Here is a 19004-nt window from a genome sequence, read left to right as displayed (position 1 = left end):
CAGAAAGGGAGGGACGAGGGGAGAAATACCTGTGGGTTAACCTCTTACATGTAGCAGAAAGTTGGCTTCAATACGGACTTATGAAATATGCAGACAAATCTTGGAAACCTTCACCGAATACCAGGTATAAGGTACGTTGTGAAACATTGTTTGCATTGAATATGTGGACTAATCGTTACACGTGTACACAACGTATAACAGTAGGCGTCTGAGATTCACACCACCTATTGAGAACATGTGCTGGTTCTTAGAACCCTGTGGCTAAGCTTTAATTCAACATGTGCTGACTGTTGTTGACTTTTACGGCTAACGGTACGGCACTGGAATTAATAAGATTGGCCCAGGCAAAGTGCAGCACCTTGCACCTGGGCCCTACAGGGGACAGGGGAAATGATAAATCATAGCTCAAAACGCAGAATATACTATCCCCATAGTTGGCTAACATCTCTGGTAGATTGTTTTACATTTTCGGCCATTTGTACTATTTTCCCTACCCACAGAATAGTTTAGGAAAAAGGCGCGGTGGAGCCAACATTGTGCTGTGCCGTTAGCCATAAAAGTCGGCAACGGTCAGTATATGTTCAACAGCTCGAAGATCTCAAGACTGAATTATCTAGAATTTCTCGTATGTCTTGTTCACTTGTAATTTATCAACAAGAGGATATCAAAAGGTTTTCATCAACAATAAATATGCACATTGATTACTTCTTGCCATTCCACTGTAAGGCGAAAGTGACTAGCATATGGAAAATATTTTTAATTGCGCAATCAGACAGACGGACGGACGGACAGACATACCAAAAACAATGCCTTCCCTTAAATAAAATAGCAAGTTCTATGGCGCGGACTGTTATGTCTGATCAATCAAGGAGTCTTCATCAACTCCTTGGCCTGATTAACGACTAGTTCTATCACTTCTGACCTGTGCTTCCTGTCACTGTGGCAAGTCTGTCATCTCGTAGTCATCTTCACCCTCACTTCCTATCAATCTGCTGACAGAGCATCAAAATAACGTCGACCCAAACAAATACACACACACGCCAAAACATAGACCCCAGTTAAACCGCCGCCATATTCAGACATTTCTGCCTGCTGATGGATCTCATGGGGGCTAACTTCTACCGTCGACCGTACAGTCTGTGGATCGCACCACTTAATCATTTCTTACAAAATGATTAATTTCTAAAAAAAAAGAAGAAAACTAGTTCGTTCCAAGAAGCAAAAGATCGACACCTATGTAATGATGGGAGAGATTGGGAAATCCCCCTATCCAAGAAACCAGAATTACCATGCCACAAACTCTCATGGCAACATCCCAGATTAATGTGTGGAGGATTTAGGATAATCAAAAGAGCCAAAAGATTGACACATATGTCATGATAATTGGAGAAATTGAAAGATCCCCCTGTCCAAGAAACTGGAATTACCATACCACACACTCCCTGTTATGAATACCTTTCGCAATCTCTCATGGCAACATAGTAGATTAATGTGTGGAGGGTTTAGGATAATCAAAACCCATTACGAAAGGAGATCGTATGTCAGAAAAACCGTGTTGTTTGTCAGTTTTAATTTAACGTGTGTTTTCCAAGAACTCGAGCCTCCACCTTTCACATTCTGAAAGTAAGTGACACTGGTGTAGTCGCTATATATATAGGCTATATATACTCTAAGTATCCATATTCTGAGCTTTTGTTGAAGCAAATAGTCGTCGTAACCACTAATCTTGACACCGGATCCGGCGGCGTTGTAAGCTCCATGCAGATTTACCGGTGGCATAAGACTAGCCTCCACCAGGCCGTCCTACGAGGATACGGAGATAGTAGATCTAGAATTCGTCATAAAATCGGGAAATTGGCCAGGGGAGTCAGTCTACGCTAATGTTAATGTTTAACCTCAGAGACCGGCCAACTTCTTTGGCAGGAAAACTCCCCTGGCAAATAAATCTCCTTATAACAGCCAGCGTAGTCAGTCTGCGAGAGACAAACATAAGACAGTATCAAAAGGCTAAACAGTGCCCAACATGCCACTAGGAGATTAGCGTCCCGAATGTGGCAGTGAAAGGACGACCTGCGCTCGCGTCTCATTTCCGGCTGTAAAATCAGCAAAATTCGTCAAGAGTAAAAAAGAAAACTAATTCCACACTAACCGTATGGGCAGTATCTTGTAGCAACAGAGCTCATACATACTCGAGGAAACATCTACAATGAAGAGGAAATGGCACACCGACGGAAACATGCATGATGGCCATTGATGCGGATACGCCCTTATAGCATTAGTGCCTTGTGGTGATCGTCATGATGTACCAGTCAGTATTTCATTTCACTGATATCTACAGTGTATGCTATACTGAAAGAATTACCTTTCTTAAACATATTTTCCCCAATGGGCGAAGCAACAAAAAAGAGATATTTACATCATCATCATCATCATCATTAATCATCCTCTATGAGGTGTAGCAAGTATGTAAAGTTTGACTTCCAGAACAGCATGTCTTTCATCGCTGTGAGAAGTCCTAGGCCCTCTAGACCAGTAGAGATATTTACAAATACACCAAATACATGCCCAAGCTAATGTGAATACATCGGCTTCTTCTCGTTTCTTTGTAGATGTTTATTTAAGTGCAGATAAGTTTTGTCTACATGCATAAGAAATGTAAAATTATCGGTATTAATTATCATGCGGGGAAAGCAGCAGGGACAGGGGTGTCAGTGTCAGTGTGAATGTCATTCAGCACCAGGGACAGGGGCAAACTCTCACCGCTTGACAAATCCCCGGAGTGCTTATCTAAGGTCCTCGGGAAGACCTTCCTTGGCTGCCGAATAGATTCTCTGTCGGCCCTGGATCAAAGTCTGATTTCCAGGGTATAATAATTGTATGAAAGTTGTGCCGTTTTGTGAGGGAATCTTGGAGATAAGAACTCTTGGGAAACATTAACCTGAAGAAGAAAACGGACTCGAATCATGTACGGCTCTCACTATTATGTATTTTGTACCATGTATGTACAAATTGTGTATTTAGACTTACAGGACTCATTCGAACTTGTGATGTAAAATGTATCTTTGTTATATACTTTGTCTGACCCTTACCTCTTCCTTCGAAACCTCAATGAAAAGCTCGCCTACAGGCCGATTTGAGCTTTCATGCATGAATAAACAAAGGTTCAAACAAACAAAAGAGTTTCGTCTCGGCAAGCTGCCTTTCCTGGCTTAACTTGATGCAATGGTTAAACCCTTGTCCATCACTACGTAACCTATACAAAGCTTCCCCCATGTTGTGATACTGTCGTGTTGTGCCGGTTGAATAAAGGCTTTTTTGTTGCAGGACTTTGTGGTTGTGTAAAGCATTTTTCGGGCCAGGTAACAACTAGGTCTACAATAAGGAATCAGACCGTAAAAATCCAGCCTAGAAGTTGTCTAGAAGTTGTCTAAGGTGTTAAATTCTACCTGTGAACAGTGAATTGTGCGTTTACAGGTAGATGATTGCCAGTTATTTTTTTTAACACCAGCTTTGTTTCAGACAGACTTTTGACATACATAGTAATAAAAATGGAGCCAGTAGGGTCCCATAGACTCGGGCTGTTCGTTAGATATTTTCTAGACTGATCTGCCTCTAGCCAATGGAAACAAAACTTCACAAAATTTTTACTCGTAACACGAAAAAAATCTGTACACATGTTTGGTTCTCTTAGACAGTGATAAATCAGTCTAGAAGGCTTTAAGGATAAACAGCTTTCATCTAAAGTATCCTGATCAGATCGCTCTGTACATTCAATTGGTTCCATTATCACACCGGTGCACCTTACTCTACTTGAGCACCTATAAAACGGTATAGAGAGGTGCGACCAATAGAGACATGTGAAATTTCAGCTTTATACAATGAGTGATGTACAACGGACAGCATCAGATAAAAAACTTTGTAGAACAATTACGAACTGCCTCAGTGGACACTATGACATGCGGTGAAGTTGATGATGATGAATATGATCATACTCGCCACTCTCACCAAGCGGAGGCACGTTGGAGATACTGCGGAGGCATCTTTCCACTTGCGTAATTTTTTTAAATTTCATAAACAGTGCCTTTGTTGCGGGCACATTGGTTTTCGTTGGAGGCACAATGACGTTGGAGGCACAATGACGTTGGAGGCAGAATGAAGACGCGTTGGATTTCGTTGGAGGCACGTTTGCATTGTCGAAATCTACTGTACCTCCAACGTGCCTCCGGCGAGAGTGACAATCCTTTTTTCGTCGAGCAAGTACATCAACCAACGTTAACCATGTCTGAGTTTTACAGAAAGCATGAGTGTAGTGGGACACTTTGCATAATGAAATACCGAGTTGGACACTTTTTGACCGACACTTTACTCGTCCAGATCCCCATTTCTATTTAGACTGTATTTTGGACCCGGGAGCGGCTATACTGACCGGAGCGCTCTGCCCGTATTGTGTATGGGCGCCACTTGCCCTACTTATACCGCCGCACATGAAAACAAATTGTGACCCTCAGTGTACCGTACATTAATATCTCTATTGTTGTCTAGTTGTCAGCTGGTGTGAAACACTGCAGGTGTGGTGCCGCAGGGCCAGGTGAGGTGCTACCTGTCCCACCTGAAGTCTGTGACGTGGGAACGACTCATTTTACGTGTGGCTCACTGTCTGGGTGCGTGACAACTGAACTTTGGGTCAGATGTTATCTCTAAAAACATTCCATGCGTTTTATAACGATTACATCATAAGAACCGAAAAGTATTTTTCGAACTTTAATGTTCTGTGTTTGCCATCAATATCATCAGATCACAGCAATGCATAATGTTTGACTGAGTTTCTACATGTAGTACTAGCATCACTGGTACGTATATATGGTAGACTGTGTAGTCGAACAGCATTTACTGGGCTGTAATACTGTGCATTGCTAATCATTGCAACTAGATGGCCCCGTGTATAAGGGAGTTTCAGGAGTTAACCTTAAGCGTCAAACCTTTGCAGGTAAAAGGACCCAATACAGTATTGAGAAGAGTACCCTTCGCGCTTTGCAAACTACCCGAGAAAATAAACATTGCACTACTAGATGACGAAAAAGTGCTTTGCTTCGTTTGAGTCCAAGGTAGATTTGGAAGAAGAAAAGATGATGTCATTGCTAATCTTATGTCATATTACTGGCTCTATGGCTGCATTACCAATCCCCAAGCAGATACAGGAAGTCAAAACCGTAACGTTTTTCCAGGCTACCGGTTCCGTAGAGCAGTGGGCCTTTCTGTAGAACAAAACAAAGAAACAAAGAAATAACTAGCTGCTTTCCGGAACTAGAGAAATGTTACGATTTTGCCTTTCTATATCTGCTTGGAGATTATACAATGAATGAATGAATGAACTTTATTGCACAACATTTGTACATGGTACAATTGTAAGGCAACAATAACAAGTCAATTAATACAATGATACTCGTCTAAGTTCTATAACTACATACAAATATAGTATAGAAATGTGAACATAAATGGCGTATTGACATAGTGTAATATGCAAGTTTGACAATTTGGTCTGTTACTGTACTATAGATTCTCTCTTTTTTAGAGCATTACAAATGTATTGGCCTAAATACGGAGCTATGTAGTCTGGACATGATCATCCACTTGCTTCGTCTATACTATTATACAGTGCAGTGTAACAGGATTATTCCCCAAGCAGAGGTTGGGTTCAGGAGATAGTAGTGGTTGTGATTTTTACAGGCTAGCTCCTCTCCTGTATTGTAACGATCACAACCACTACCTCTGCTTGGAGAGTATAACAGCATGGCATGCGATATTAAAAACATCGACATCTGTCACTCATTTGCCATGCTGACGCACGCACGACGATGAGGGGCCGTGTGGGACGAACGGTTTTCTCTATAGGGAAGAACAAACTCTGACCCACTCATGTTTGTTTTACCGGGTGATTTTGGTGTTTCTCCTATTCCCAGTGCCTTTTGGAGAGCTGGCTACGTGCACGAAACGCAAAACTCTCGCCGCCATGACACGGTTATCCGATAATTGGCGGGAGGGTAGCGAGACACTTTCCGTAGTGGCGCCGCACCGACCTACTTCTCAACCCGCACGTCTGACTGTGCATCGAACGATGTATCTGTAATCATGCACACGACACGCACACACGCGAGACCAGGTCTGTCCTGTACATCAATGTCCTTGTCGCAAATCTGGGTCTTCAATTTGGATTCAAGCAAGCAAGCAATCAATTAATGAATAGAAAAAAGGGTGTGTCTGTCGTTGAGATAAGTAATTTTGGTATGCAATGTACAACAATATGGTCTAAGGGTTACAATTTAAATGCATTTAAGTTCGCGGGGATTTAATTTCGAGGTAGCGTTAAAATGACTTTTCGCGGTGGTTCGCGGTAGCACCATGCACTGTGGTCTCACACTGCCATGAAAAATGTTCGCGGTGGTTTTAAGTTCGCGGTGAAGCGGCCACCGCGAAAACCGCGAACATTTAAAACCACCGCGAGAGTTTCTGCATTTACAGTATTTTGTAGCTTGCAAGATTACTGCCCAAAACTACTTTTAATAATAACGTCCTATCAATACTACGCTATCAAAAATTTCTAAATTTCGCGAGAGCGAGAGAACCAACCAACCATTTGGACCAGCATATAGTATCTAGAGCATACACTCGAAGCTAAGCTGTGATTATGACAATGAATTCAGCTTTATGAAGAATTTCATTATGTCATAAAGATTAAGCGTCAAATTCAAATTTGGCGGGGCCTGTGACGTAATGACCCATGGCCTTCCTGGAAGGGCCACTCCAGAGCCAGGGGTGTGACTCACCAGCCCTAGGTCACGTGATTACCGACCGACGGATGGCAACATGGCGGCGCCTGGGTGAAAGCCAGCAAACTATTCGTAAGTTTTCTCTTCTACCTCCCTTATATACGCCGTGATTGGTTTAGATTGTAGCTAGATACTATCAAGAGTGTTTCCCAATGACCTTCCTTAGTACCACTGGTGCCATATGTGTGTAGTTTTAGCGTAGCGAAGCTTCCGAAGTGATCATCTCGATGTTTTTGCCGACCATATACGAATCACAGCCAGCTACGCGACGAGTTTCGCGTAGCAGGCGCCATCACGCCAAGAGACCCTGAGCACAAGATCTATTCCAGAAAGATTTTTCTAAAGAGATCGGCTGGATATCCGGTTATTCCAATCAAGGGACCAGTTGTAGATTGGAGTAATGATTGTCCAGATGACCTACATCACCAAGTACAACTTCTGCCCGACCTATGAACTGTCGTGAAAAGTCGGATGTTTGTGAAAAACCGACGGTCTGTTGTTCCTGGAAAACCGTCCGACACAGCATGTGTCCGTTCCGGTCACGGTCATTGACCCCGGATAGGAAAGCCCTAATGTCTGCCTCAGTGATTTTTTAAAGATTGAAACACAACTAGAAACAGTTAATGATTTATGGAGATCAGAAGATTTCCAAAAGAATGAATTTTGTCATCCACATTTTGTTTGTGATGTGACATATGTTATTATTTATTTGCTAAGGTTGTATCTTTGTAAGCGTGTACAACAAACAAATAACAAGCCTAGCACTACAATGTGATTGCATCAACAGTTTGCTTCGTCATAATTTGCCCCTCAAGCAAAAATACCTGAGTGATTATCGTTATTAGAGAAAGTGACAGATCAAGCATTGAGGCCCATTAGGGGTTCTTTACATGCCTTGACTATCAATGGTGCTATCTATGGGACATGCATGGACATCATTATAGCCGTTTTGCATACTTGATAAATATAGGAAAGTTTAAGTCTCCCAACTTTGCCAATACATGTAATGGTATCAGTCTGACCAAGGAGGTTAAATTGGTGTGTCAGTCACTTGTAGGTTCAATTGTGATTTGATAGAGGCTATAGCGACAATAGTCCTGGACTCCTGGTACATGTACCACCTTCTATAGTGAAGCCTAGATTTCTTTACTTGCCCCCTAACTTTATTCCCCTAGCTTGTACTTTCTACGTTGTTTGGAGTTTGGTATCAATTTTCTGTTGATGGTATGCAGGTAGACAAGCAACTGGTCATGGTATTTGTAACATTGGTAACCATTGACACACTTTTATTCCCTCTGCGGCTTTGATCTTTCTCTTCAACTACCGACCAGTTAGAATTTCTTGCTAACCCCAATACTGTGCCTATATCCAACTGTTTGTGGTGCTTTGTACACATCTGACCTGTGTCATAGATTTAGGTATGATTCTAAAACTGCTTGGCTGGTATTTCGAAACTGTGGTTATAAATAATTGATATCTTGCACTGCTTTTTGATCATTCTTCAATCCATTTCCGCCTATAATGTTTTAATGTCATAGTACAGCCTCACAAATCAGTCCACTTTGAGTGGTGCTTTGGAGATGTGCCAGAGAAAAGTTCACATTCTATACCAGGGTGAGAAACCAACCACAGATGTCCTGGCTGTGTGTTTGTCTTCAATGCTTGGTAGAAAAGTCAGTCAGTCAGTAGATAAAGATGCTAAAAGACATTACAGATGTCCTAAAAGGACTGATAAGTCTCACAGATAAAAACTGACTTTTAAAGGCACTTATCCCAGCTTAAAGCTAATGTGCAACAAGCCATCAAAAGATATGCGGAAACCTTATTGCTAAAAGTTAGGAGCCATTAGCTTTTAAGTCAAGCCTACTGTACATATGAAGCTTTAGATATCTAATTCTGTCAATGTAGTGCCCTTTGTATATCATGGCTTAGAGTTAGAATGTGTAGGTTAGGTGCTTTGTCGTTTTTTGACAGACCATTTTTTCTGTAGTCACATACATGCATATTCCATTAGTGAAATAAAGAAAGTCTTAAATCACCTAGCAGAAAGCTAGTGTGGCAGTTATACTTTCTATTGTGGCAGTGTTTAAGAGCAGCTTGCTATATTTACCCAATGATAGGAAAGTCTGTCCATGTATACTTTGTGTGACACAGTAACATACTTAAAATCCTGCCATTTATGTATTTATAATTATAAATGGGTACAGAGAGCTACAAATGTGTAGCTACAAATTGCCAAAAGCCTTGAGGTACATTGAGGTGTAAATTTCTGTGATCACTCACTTACTCACTCACTCACTCACTCACTCACTCACTCACTCACTCACTCCACTCACTCACTCACTCACTCACTCACTCACTCACTCACTCACTCACTCACTCACTCACTCACTCACTCACTCAATATCTGGTTTATCATCTGTTGTTCCCCAGTAAGCCTTTGATTAAGATTTTTTAAAAAATCATGACCATGTAGTCATTAAAGGGATTGCCTGGGAGGCAAAACTGGTACAAGCTAAAACCTGAAGCTCACCACGATGTGCAGATTAACATGTCTCTTTTAACCCCATCTAGTCTTGCAATCTGGAATCGCTGCAGTACTGTACACTGTTTATATTTATACATGTATATTGTGCAGTTTGGTTAGAGTGTTAACCTTTTTGAAGGGGCCAACAGAGGTCAAAATATTGAAATTCTGTTGGCTGGAGATTATTTTTCCTTGAAACTTGAAAACCTGCCAATGGGTTTCACATTGTATAAACCAGTACTGATAGCGTAGGAAAGTCAGCCAAGTTGGTCCTATGGACTTGAGCAAGTCTGTTGCGCCATTATCGGAATTTGACCAGGAGGACTAACTGTAGACTGAGGTCTGCAGGGTCTGTATTAGTGTTGTAAATCCTATCTCCATGTAACATTGATGTAGCCACCCTTGGTATGTAGCCTTTGCCTGTTTTTGTCTGACTTGGAGCGACAAGTTTACGTTGGTGTTATCGTCTGGGGCGGCTTAGTGTCTGTCACCATGACTTCGTCTTTCAGTCCTTTTTGGTGCATGCCATGTAGAGAGCTGCCTTAGCGTCTGAACGGCATGGATAAAATAACATACTTCAGTGGACTGAGTACGCTTTGGTTAAGTCAGCTGTTTAACCTTGCCCTCGGCAAGTACGGTAAGTAGTGTTGACCTTGACTGAGATCCCCATTCTCAGCTGCGCCGTCATTAAATCAAGTGCCACTGCAAGATGTCAGTGTCAACGCCAGGCACCATGAAAAAGGTTCAAGTGCGTAGCCGTGCAGTTTCAGGGCGCGGCCTGGCGTCAGGTACAGCTTTGCGGTCACAGGTACTCACACCACTATTGTCTCTGGTTATGATACTCACACGGCCCCCTCTCATGCCGCCACTCCTGTGTCAGCTATGGCGTCAGTCCTGCCTTTGTCCATTGACCTGTAGTAACCTCCCCATTAGTGTTTATCCTATAGGAGTGAATCATAGGGTTGGTTTTCAAAGTATGGCTTTTGTCTCGTGTAGAGTTGGTGAAAACTGGCCATAGCGTAATCCGATTACTTGCCTTTGTTTTGAGACAAAACAGTAAACTCCCTGGCCTGTGTATTTAGAGAAGTCTACTAGGATTGTTTCAAAATCTCATTATACTTTATAGAGAAGTTTACTAGGATTGTTTCGTAATCTCATTAGGTTACACGTTGGAGGTCATAAGATCACTCGCTTTCTACAGACTGTGGTGGTTCCTGTTTCTAGTCTGCTTATGGAAGAAACTGTTAAACTTAGAATAGTAAAATACTTACATTGTCAGTGTATTTAACCTCCGATGTGATGTTGTACTTACCTGGGTGGTAACATCATTGTTAACCTGTACTCGACTGACTATAGTATAGGTATAAATTTTACACAGCTATCCAACCTTTCAAATCTTGTAGTCTATACAATGACATTTAGCCATAGTAATCTTGTGTTTGTTGCAGTGTCTTTGTCTGGTTGAGGTTGGCCACTTCCGTTGGATAATGCTGTAAGACACACTTAGCCTTTCCTTGGCCTGAGGCTATTTAGGATGTGAACTTTACAAAACCTGCTCATGACACACGGCTCAAACTTGTAACGGTTGCTTTTGTTGGTAAATCCTTGTCCCATATTTATTTTTATTCTCCATCTGAAAGGTTTAGAAGAAGCGCTGTGTCTAGCAGGATGGATGAACTGTTTATGACTAAGTAAGGTGTTTGAAATTGCAATAAATAGGAGTACTTATAGACTTGATGAATCTGTTTACCACTCATTTTATATATATATTTTTGCCCATTATTTTGAAAGCCAGGAAGCAGTGTTACTGATTAATCAAGCCAGGTGAACTTCACAAAAACTGTTTGTTCATAACATCCACACATCTCAGACTTGAAACAGAAGTGCTATAGGTCAAGCGAGCTGGATGAACTATTCATGACGAGTCTCAACGAGGAACTAGTTGCCTTCCTTTGTAATTCTTTACCTAGCTGAATCCATATACCTCTGATTTACATTTGTAACATGTTACGTATCTATTTTTACCCACCATTTTTAAAGGCCAGGAAGAAGTGTCATGGGTCAAGCAAGTCGGATTTCCTTGAGCTTGAAGCTACATTTGTAAGGGAGGCATGCTGCATGCTTTGAGTTCAATATCAAGAGACCTTTAATGCCTGAATATTAAGTCATATTTCATGATGTATGATAGCAATGTGACCCTTGGGCTAATGGAGATGGAGATAAAGCAAATGGTGTGAGAAAGGCTTTATCTAGAATTATTTTTGATAATCATAATTGCCTTCAATGCCTTGCAAATCCAAGACCGTATCGTAATGACATTGTATTCCATAATGTTTGTGATTTGCATTAAGATAAAGTCAAGTAAGGTAATAAGGGCATTTATTTATCTGCATCTGTATAGCCAGTATACCAGCTCAGGGTTCTCCCCAGAATCTTTTAGTATAGTGGAGGGGCTGGCAAAAATAATCCAAACCAACGCGCTGCGCTTTCATGAAAATTTGTTCATTTTGCATGACAGATGGTGTCAAATGCTACAAGTACAATATAGTGTTGTGACTCCTTTGTTGTGAAGTGTCAAAACCACTATTGTTTTGATCATCGCCCATTCACAAGTTTTTGCAGACAATGCCAACTGGAAAAGTGATACCACAAAAATCTGTGAAAAATAGGGAAGAAACACACTAGATTTCAAATGTAGTATAGTGGAGCTGGGCTGGAGTATAGTGGAGGGCCTCCCTTATTCCATCATTTGGGGAGGACTCTGCAGCTTCATAGGCTTGCGGAGTGGCAGCAGCTGGTTGTATGATACTGAATGACCTGTAGCACCTAACCTTTGTACATCTTACTGCAAGCATTATTCAAAGCTATCTAGTGAGGGTGCCCCCCAGCAATTCTGATTGTCTACTAAGGTCATCATTCATACATATATTAATGTAATGTGCAGAGCTCTTCATGACCAATCTTTCAGCAATTAAGATGCCTTTTTGACCGCAAACATTGTTAAAAATTACCCAGTATATCACCTGTTAGCAGGTCAACTTGTTCACAGGAAGATAGCATCTTATTTGGGCAACAAATTCAGGAATGTACAATCAGTGCCAGTCTCAATGACACTGTGTATATACGCCCTCATCCATATAAGGAGCCCAGAATGAATAACACTGGGGGCAATGACCCTGACAGTGAGGTTGAGTGATTGTGCATTTTTGTCATGTCTCTTGGTTAGCACACCCATGTGAAAATGCTGAGTGTCATGTTATGGGTACTATGTAGAGACGAAAAATCCAGTTTTCTGTTGTGACGACTTGGTAGGATTGAGAAATTTGTCTGTAAATATCGCCATGTTGTCCTTGGGTGACAAACAGCCTTGAAAAAGTCCTTCAAGCGTTGCTTACTTAAAACATGATATTACATGCAAGTTTTTTTTTTCTTTTGAGTAGTGAAAAAAAATACAAGTTGGGGCTGCATTCTGTCGCAGACATCGTAAACAACTATCAAGACCGCCAGCAAGCCGTTATCCGTGTTTTTCGGACCAGCGTTGGAATTAGTCTTGGCCGTGTTGACAAGGCGCAGAAAGATTTGGTAAGGAAAGTAGCCTGTTTTTGTAAGGCTCTACCCCAAGTGTACACACGTGCAGCGGCTCCTTTTGTGGCATCACAAGCTTATTGGTCGGAGGAAAACCCTGCCAGAACCCTGTCCAGAAAAACACTTTTGTTAAAATGTCATTTCCCCTTGTAAAACAACCCTCGGGGAGAGTCGTGAGCAGGAAATGAAACTGTGACGCCGCAGACACGTAATTGGCTACCTTGTTGTGATTACATGAACATGTGGAGTGTGCTGTTGTTATCAGTGCACCTTGTGATGAGTGTTTGCAGAAGCTGTGGTGTGTCATTAAGATTCTTCACTTATCCTGGGAGATGATACACATTAAAGCTTGTGATTGGCTTGTAATCCTCCTCTAGTTTCACAGCAAGCAATGGACGCTTGGTAGAGATGATATCCACTTTGGGGATTGCTTCATGACAGGAATTTGAAACTGATAAATCTAAGCTCTACGTTCTCAATACATGCAATATACAGTGAAACTTGTATAAGAAGACCACCCTGGGGACCAGTGCAAAGTGGTCGTTTTAGACACGTGGTCTTCTTGTGCAAAGAAAGAAAAAGTGACAAGATAGGACAGACACAATGATTTCAAAGTTAATGGTCTTTAAAATAGTTTAATTCCACGAACCTGTACATTTGCACATGAGAAACGTTATCACTGTTGAACTGTCTATTTGTATGATTCATATAGTATTGTTATACCAACTGATGTAAAATTGAAACGTGTCCAAAATTTAGGGCTATTCTTTCAAATTTTCGTAGCTTTTTGTAGCCGGAGCAGCGTCATTTTTTCCACCGGCATTGTCTGTCCAAAACTTGTGAATGGGCGACACCGTCAAGACAATGGTCCATATTGCTACAAAAACATCGCTGTTTTCAGTGGAGAACCCGACGCCCCAGGAACGTTTTAAAATTCGATTTTCGTGTTAATAACGCTAATTGCCTATCTTTTACTTTGTGAATCACAGCCAACGGGCCAGAAATAAGTTGGGGAGCTTACCGCCATAACAAAAAGCATGCGCACACATGCCCGACAAGACGGGAACCTTCTTTCAAATCGGCAGCACGGCAGAAAAATATATGGTTCATTTCAACGCTGTTACCCATGAAAATAATCTGGGTGAGTTTGTTTCTCTTCTGGCGCGTGTCTTAAAGTCTCAACGCTGCCTAGAAGGCGAAAATTTGCCGAGAAAAACAAGTTTAACCCCACCGACGCTTCTAATCATGAAGATGTTTACAAATCGACGCTTCACTAGAAGCAAGGGTGAGCGGTTTCTCAAAAAGACACACATACACCTTTTATTCTCTAATAAAATGTGTTATGAAGTCATAAAGATATCTTATATCTGTTACCTTTACTTCAAACAAGTTTTATGAAAATAAATTTGCATTTTGTTGGGTTTAAATGTACAATAACAGCGCACGCAACATTTCTACCTACACTCCAGTGGACTTTCCCAATGACACCGTTTGACCTCTTGGGCGCCATGTTTGATTTTGGCTCGGCGCGATAACAGAACCAAAACACACAGATTTTGCAGTAATTTCCCGGCAGTTATGATAAAAAATCGATGTTCTTATACCCTTGAAAATAACGCAGTGGTTTCGGTAACATTTTAGTTGCCAAAACACAAGCCAATTTCAGCGATATTTCTCGCGAGTTATCATCAAATATCGACAGTTGCTACAGTCTTGAAAATGACGCAGTCGTTTCGGCAACTTTTCTTCGCCAAAACACAAGCCGATTTTAGCGGATTTCCTGCCAGATATCATCAAAAATCGAGGTCACTACACACTTGAAAATGACACGGTCGTCTTCGGCAACATTTCGGTCGCTGGCGGACCGGATTCGGGGTGGTCGCGGTCACAGAAGACAAGTGGTCGCTTTGGCCACGTTGCTTAATGCTTGTGTCTATGGGGAGGAAAATCGGGACCGGCCAAAAGCGGTCGTAATAAGCCGATGGTCGTCTTACGGACGTGGTCGCTTATACAAGTTTCACTGTACATCATATCTTTACCCTGTTTCCATGGAACAGATGAATGTTTCCTTCTAATAATTCATCCCTCCAATTAGGTCATTGCGTGTTAGTCTTTAATTATGTAGGAACAATACATGGATTTATGGGCTGTCAGAGTTAGTTAGAAGGAGGAGTCAACTGGGCTGTGAGGAAGGCTAGAGGTCAAAAGGGTCACATTCTAAGGTTATAGAAGAAAGGTGAGTTGAAAGCATATCCTGTCCGTAACACCTTGAGTTCTGAATCCTGCCATTATCTGCACTAATGTCACCATTACACTAATTTCCAGTATACAGGTACTATATACTGTCACACTGTATGTACATTTAGTTTGACGCATACTTCCTGTTTATTGAAAATTTGATTGTGACCCCCAAAAAAAGAGTCTAGTTATAAATAGACCTTTGCCGGCCTTATTTGATAAAAGGGACTAGATGTTAGCAAGAAAAGTATTGAGTCAGTGGTCACTACTGAGGATGGTACTCAGGCTAGAAGGGAAGCAGTAGCCTGATTAAATATCGCTTATAGCAGCTCGCCAAACAGACAGTTACAGCCCTGGACACAGCGGAGTTTGTGTTACACAGACTAGGAAGCATGTTGTAACAGGAAAAGGGTTTTTTTCAGGCTTTTAGCCAGGCATGTGTCCTGAGTCCTCATGAAATTTGAGGCACTGGCTGCCCTTACACTTGGGAGCAGGTCTTTTGACAAGCATGAAATTCTGATTGACCAGGGATGCTACCAGGTCACTTGTGGTCAGTTGCAACTGTGACCTCTCTGACAGTGATTTCGTCCATCAGGAATTCTCTAAATCTCTGCAGATGGAAGGTGGATGCCCCTAGATCCCCCTACCTCCTACAATACTGAACCTATATCACTTGCCGTAACTCACCAAGAAATTTGGACCCCTATAGATAAAGACCTGGTAGCTAAAAGCCCATTTGTGTTATTGGAGATTGAGGTTTTGGTACAAGCATACCTACCTGTACATTCCAAGTGACCATCTCTTCAGTGACTGTACTGTAATACACTACCTGGCCATTGTGGCCACATTGTGTCTCACAGAGATAATCCTTTTCATTGACCCAATAAGAATCCTCTCCATAGTGATCACCTGTCCAGATAAACAAGATTTTATCTGTTCCCTGACAAAGTGGTCCTCTTGTACAGTTTTGACTACACTTGTTTCAATTCGGCTGTCTCAAAAGACCCAATGTTTATCCAAAAGACAGTAGGATGAGTCTCTTGAGTAGTCTGTGTTTCTAACAACCATTTGCAGCTATTTTAGGCAAAGTACATAAACATCTGGGAATGAAGGACTTGTCTGTGTGAAGCGTTTGTTTAGGAAAGGGCTTTTGAGTTTAGTAAACTGTTCAAGAGTAATCCCATACATTACTAGTGGGGTACACTACATAAGGTACACGAACATGAACTACATGTCTGGTGTTGACATCTTCTTCTTATTTTGGATGATAAGCTTTACTTCAAATTCACCTTCAAGCAGAAAAGCGCTATATATAACGTCATGTATAGTCAAGACTAACTAGATGCTAAATTTTGACTTCTTTGATCAAGTTTGTAAAGTTTAATCTAGAGAAAGTGAGTTGCTTCCTAGACCTTTATGTTCAAGAGGGTCTTCATCATCATCATCGCGGGCTGCTTGCCCGGACCAAGTCCACCCTCTCCTTCCAGACGCCTCTGTCCCCCATAGCATTCTTTAGGTCTTCGACCCGAAGCCACATCACAGGCAAGCTGGTCTATGTAGGTTAGTCGAGGTCGCCCTGCATGTGTATACCCGTGCAGGGCGACCTCGACGAGGGTCTTAAGTCCAGTAAATACTGTTTGTTGTATCTATTTTGCACTTACAAAGTAAAACATATATACATGTACAGTACATCTACCCTACAAATATTTCAAGATATACAGTATACTGTAGTCAGAAATTTATGGAATCTTTGTGTGGAAAATTGCTTTAATGACCCTCAGTTTTAGTGAGTGTTTGAATGACCTAGATACCACAAAAATGTCATCAATTTTTCATCGTATGCACATCTGTATAACCTCACATTACGTTGACAATTTTTTTGCAGTTAGACAAGCTATACTTTAAAACCAGATGTTGTATATTATTAATAAAAAGAAGAAGAAATTTGGTTAGACGTCTGTTTTGTTGACAAATTGTTGCTAATGGCATAGTCTCTGAAGAAGTATATGCTGCTTATGTAAATTGACATAATTGGCTGGTAGCCCGCAGGACAAATTCCGTTGTCAGAAAGTAACCAGGAGTCTTTTTTGTAAACCCTCCCCCCTCCCCCCAAAAGACCACATTTACACATGTATAGCTTACTGTTTATCATTGTGGTAGACTGGAACTTACTGAGAAAATGCTCCAAAAGCTGTTTAGCTTGAATCATTTGTGAGTAGCTAGGGTGTGCGTGATCATTTGGTGACCTGTAGTTTGACCTTTTGCAGAGTGGATCACTTAGCCAATTTTACAGTGTATGGGCTGTATAGGTTGTCTACATAACTGCCCAGTAGCAGAGACCAGGATTTATCGGTTGGTTAGGTCGTTTTTATCTATCTTCTGATCTGGATGATTGGAAAGTGGTAGGGGGAAGACACCTGTGTAAAGGTTAGTTGTCTTGTCCATTGCTGCTTCAGAAAAAGGTAACTGTTGCAGAGGCAGAGATTATCCGGTTGGTTAGGTTGTTTTATCTGTCTTCTGATCTGGATGATTGGAAAGTGATAGGAGGCAACTTCAAGAAAGACACCTGTGTAAAGAAGAGTTGTCTTGTCCATTGTTGTTGTAGGCATCCTTCCATCTTTCCAGATGATGGTAGCACTCTCCTTGAAGTTAGGGCGGGCATCGACTGTGGGACTGTAACCCAATCCTCGCATGACAGTTGTCCATTGCTGCTTCAGAAAAGGTAATTACAACTGTTGCATAGGCAGGGATTATTCGGTTGGTTAGGTTGGTTTTATCTGGCCTATCATCTGGATGATTGTTACCTGAAAAGGGGTAAACAAGAAGACACCTGTATAAAGAAGATGCAATCATAGCCTACGTTTCTTCAAGACAGGTAACTATCTTTCATTTCTGCATATTATGACGATTTTTGTTTTCGCTGCCGATGTTATGTAGGTTAGTTCGTTGTCCGTGATTTAAGAAAGGATTACCAAGAAGATCTGGCCATATGGAGAGAAAGTCCCGTCCGCATCTGGTACACCTTTCACCTTTTCCATGCTGCTTAATGCTGTATCAGATTCAACGTTGACACTTTGTTTCTTAGAAGGGATTAGAGGCTGCACAGCAGTTGTGTTGATGCTAAAGTGGTGTTCATGTGCATGGACACAAATATGAAATGATATTTCCTATTTACAATCAGGGTTTAGGGCTTGGAAAGTGTTGCTAATAAGAAATGCGGATTAGTTGTCTTAATTTCCATTAAGTACTACATGTGTATGTACCCAGTCGCATTAATTTTTTGAGGCATGGGTTCAAAAAAAGAACTCAGATTTTCCAATAACAACAGCATCCCTCAACAAATGATGGCTAAATCTGCATGTAGTTGTATGTTTTTTTCCACTTCTATCTGTGAGGTGTGACATGTATAAACTTGTCTGGGTCTTATAGCATATATAATGTTACAACTCTACATACTTAAAATAATAAAAATGCAAATGGGGTGTTTTTAAAATGCACTAGTTAAATCGTGTAAAATCCCGGCTTGTTGGTCCAAGTCGGCATTTTCAGCAGTCTTGATGAAATAAACGCGAGTCATGACTCGACTCATGTATATTTATAACTGAACATCTACGTCCATACGACCATATCCGTGAAGAATATTGTATTGATGCAGCTATTAACATGCTGTATATAGTTGTACCGGAATAAACAGATTTTGAGAATACTTAAGACGATTAAGTCTACACATGAGTCACGACTCAACGCTCATTTATATTTATAACTGAACATCTACGTCTAAGGTATACGTATACCATATCCCTAAAGAATAAAGTAATGATGGGGGT

General features: G+C 41.2%; 1 protein-coding gene across 5 annotated transcripts in view; it reads left to right on the top strand.

The window, feature by feature from the left end:
* The first annotated feature begins 6819 nt into the window (after positions 1-6819).
* LOC118432370 (phosphatidylinositol phosphatase PTPRQ-like) overlaps positions 6820-19004 on the top strand; it is an 82853-nt gene continuing 70668 nt past the window's right edge. For 2 of the 5 annotated variants that reach the window (XM_035843914.1, XM_035843906.1), the window contains exon 1: positions 6820-6899. The gene's annotated coding sequence lies outside the window, so the exon portion shown is untranslated. Of the gene's footprint in view, positions 6900-10019; positions 10163-17585; positions 17605-17973; positions 18053-19004 lie in introns of those variants that run through there. The other 3 variants (XM_035843907.1, XM_035843910.1, XM_035843908.1) reach the window with 3 other exon arrangements.

This window comes from Branchiostoma floridae, chromosome 15, assembly GCF_000003815.2.
Source record: "Branchiostoma floridae strain S238N-H82 chromosome 15, Bfl_VNyyK, whole genome shotgun sequence".
Taxonomy (NCBI): Eukaryota; Metazoa; Chordata; class Leptocardii; order Amphioxiformes; family Branchiostomatidae; genus Branchiostoma; species Branchiostoma floridae.
This window is presented reverse-complemented; position numbering and strand designations above follow the sequence as displayed.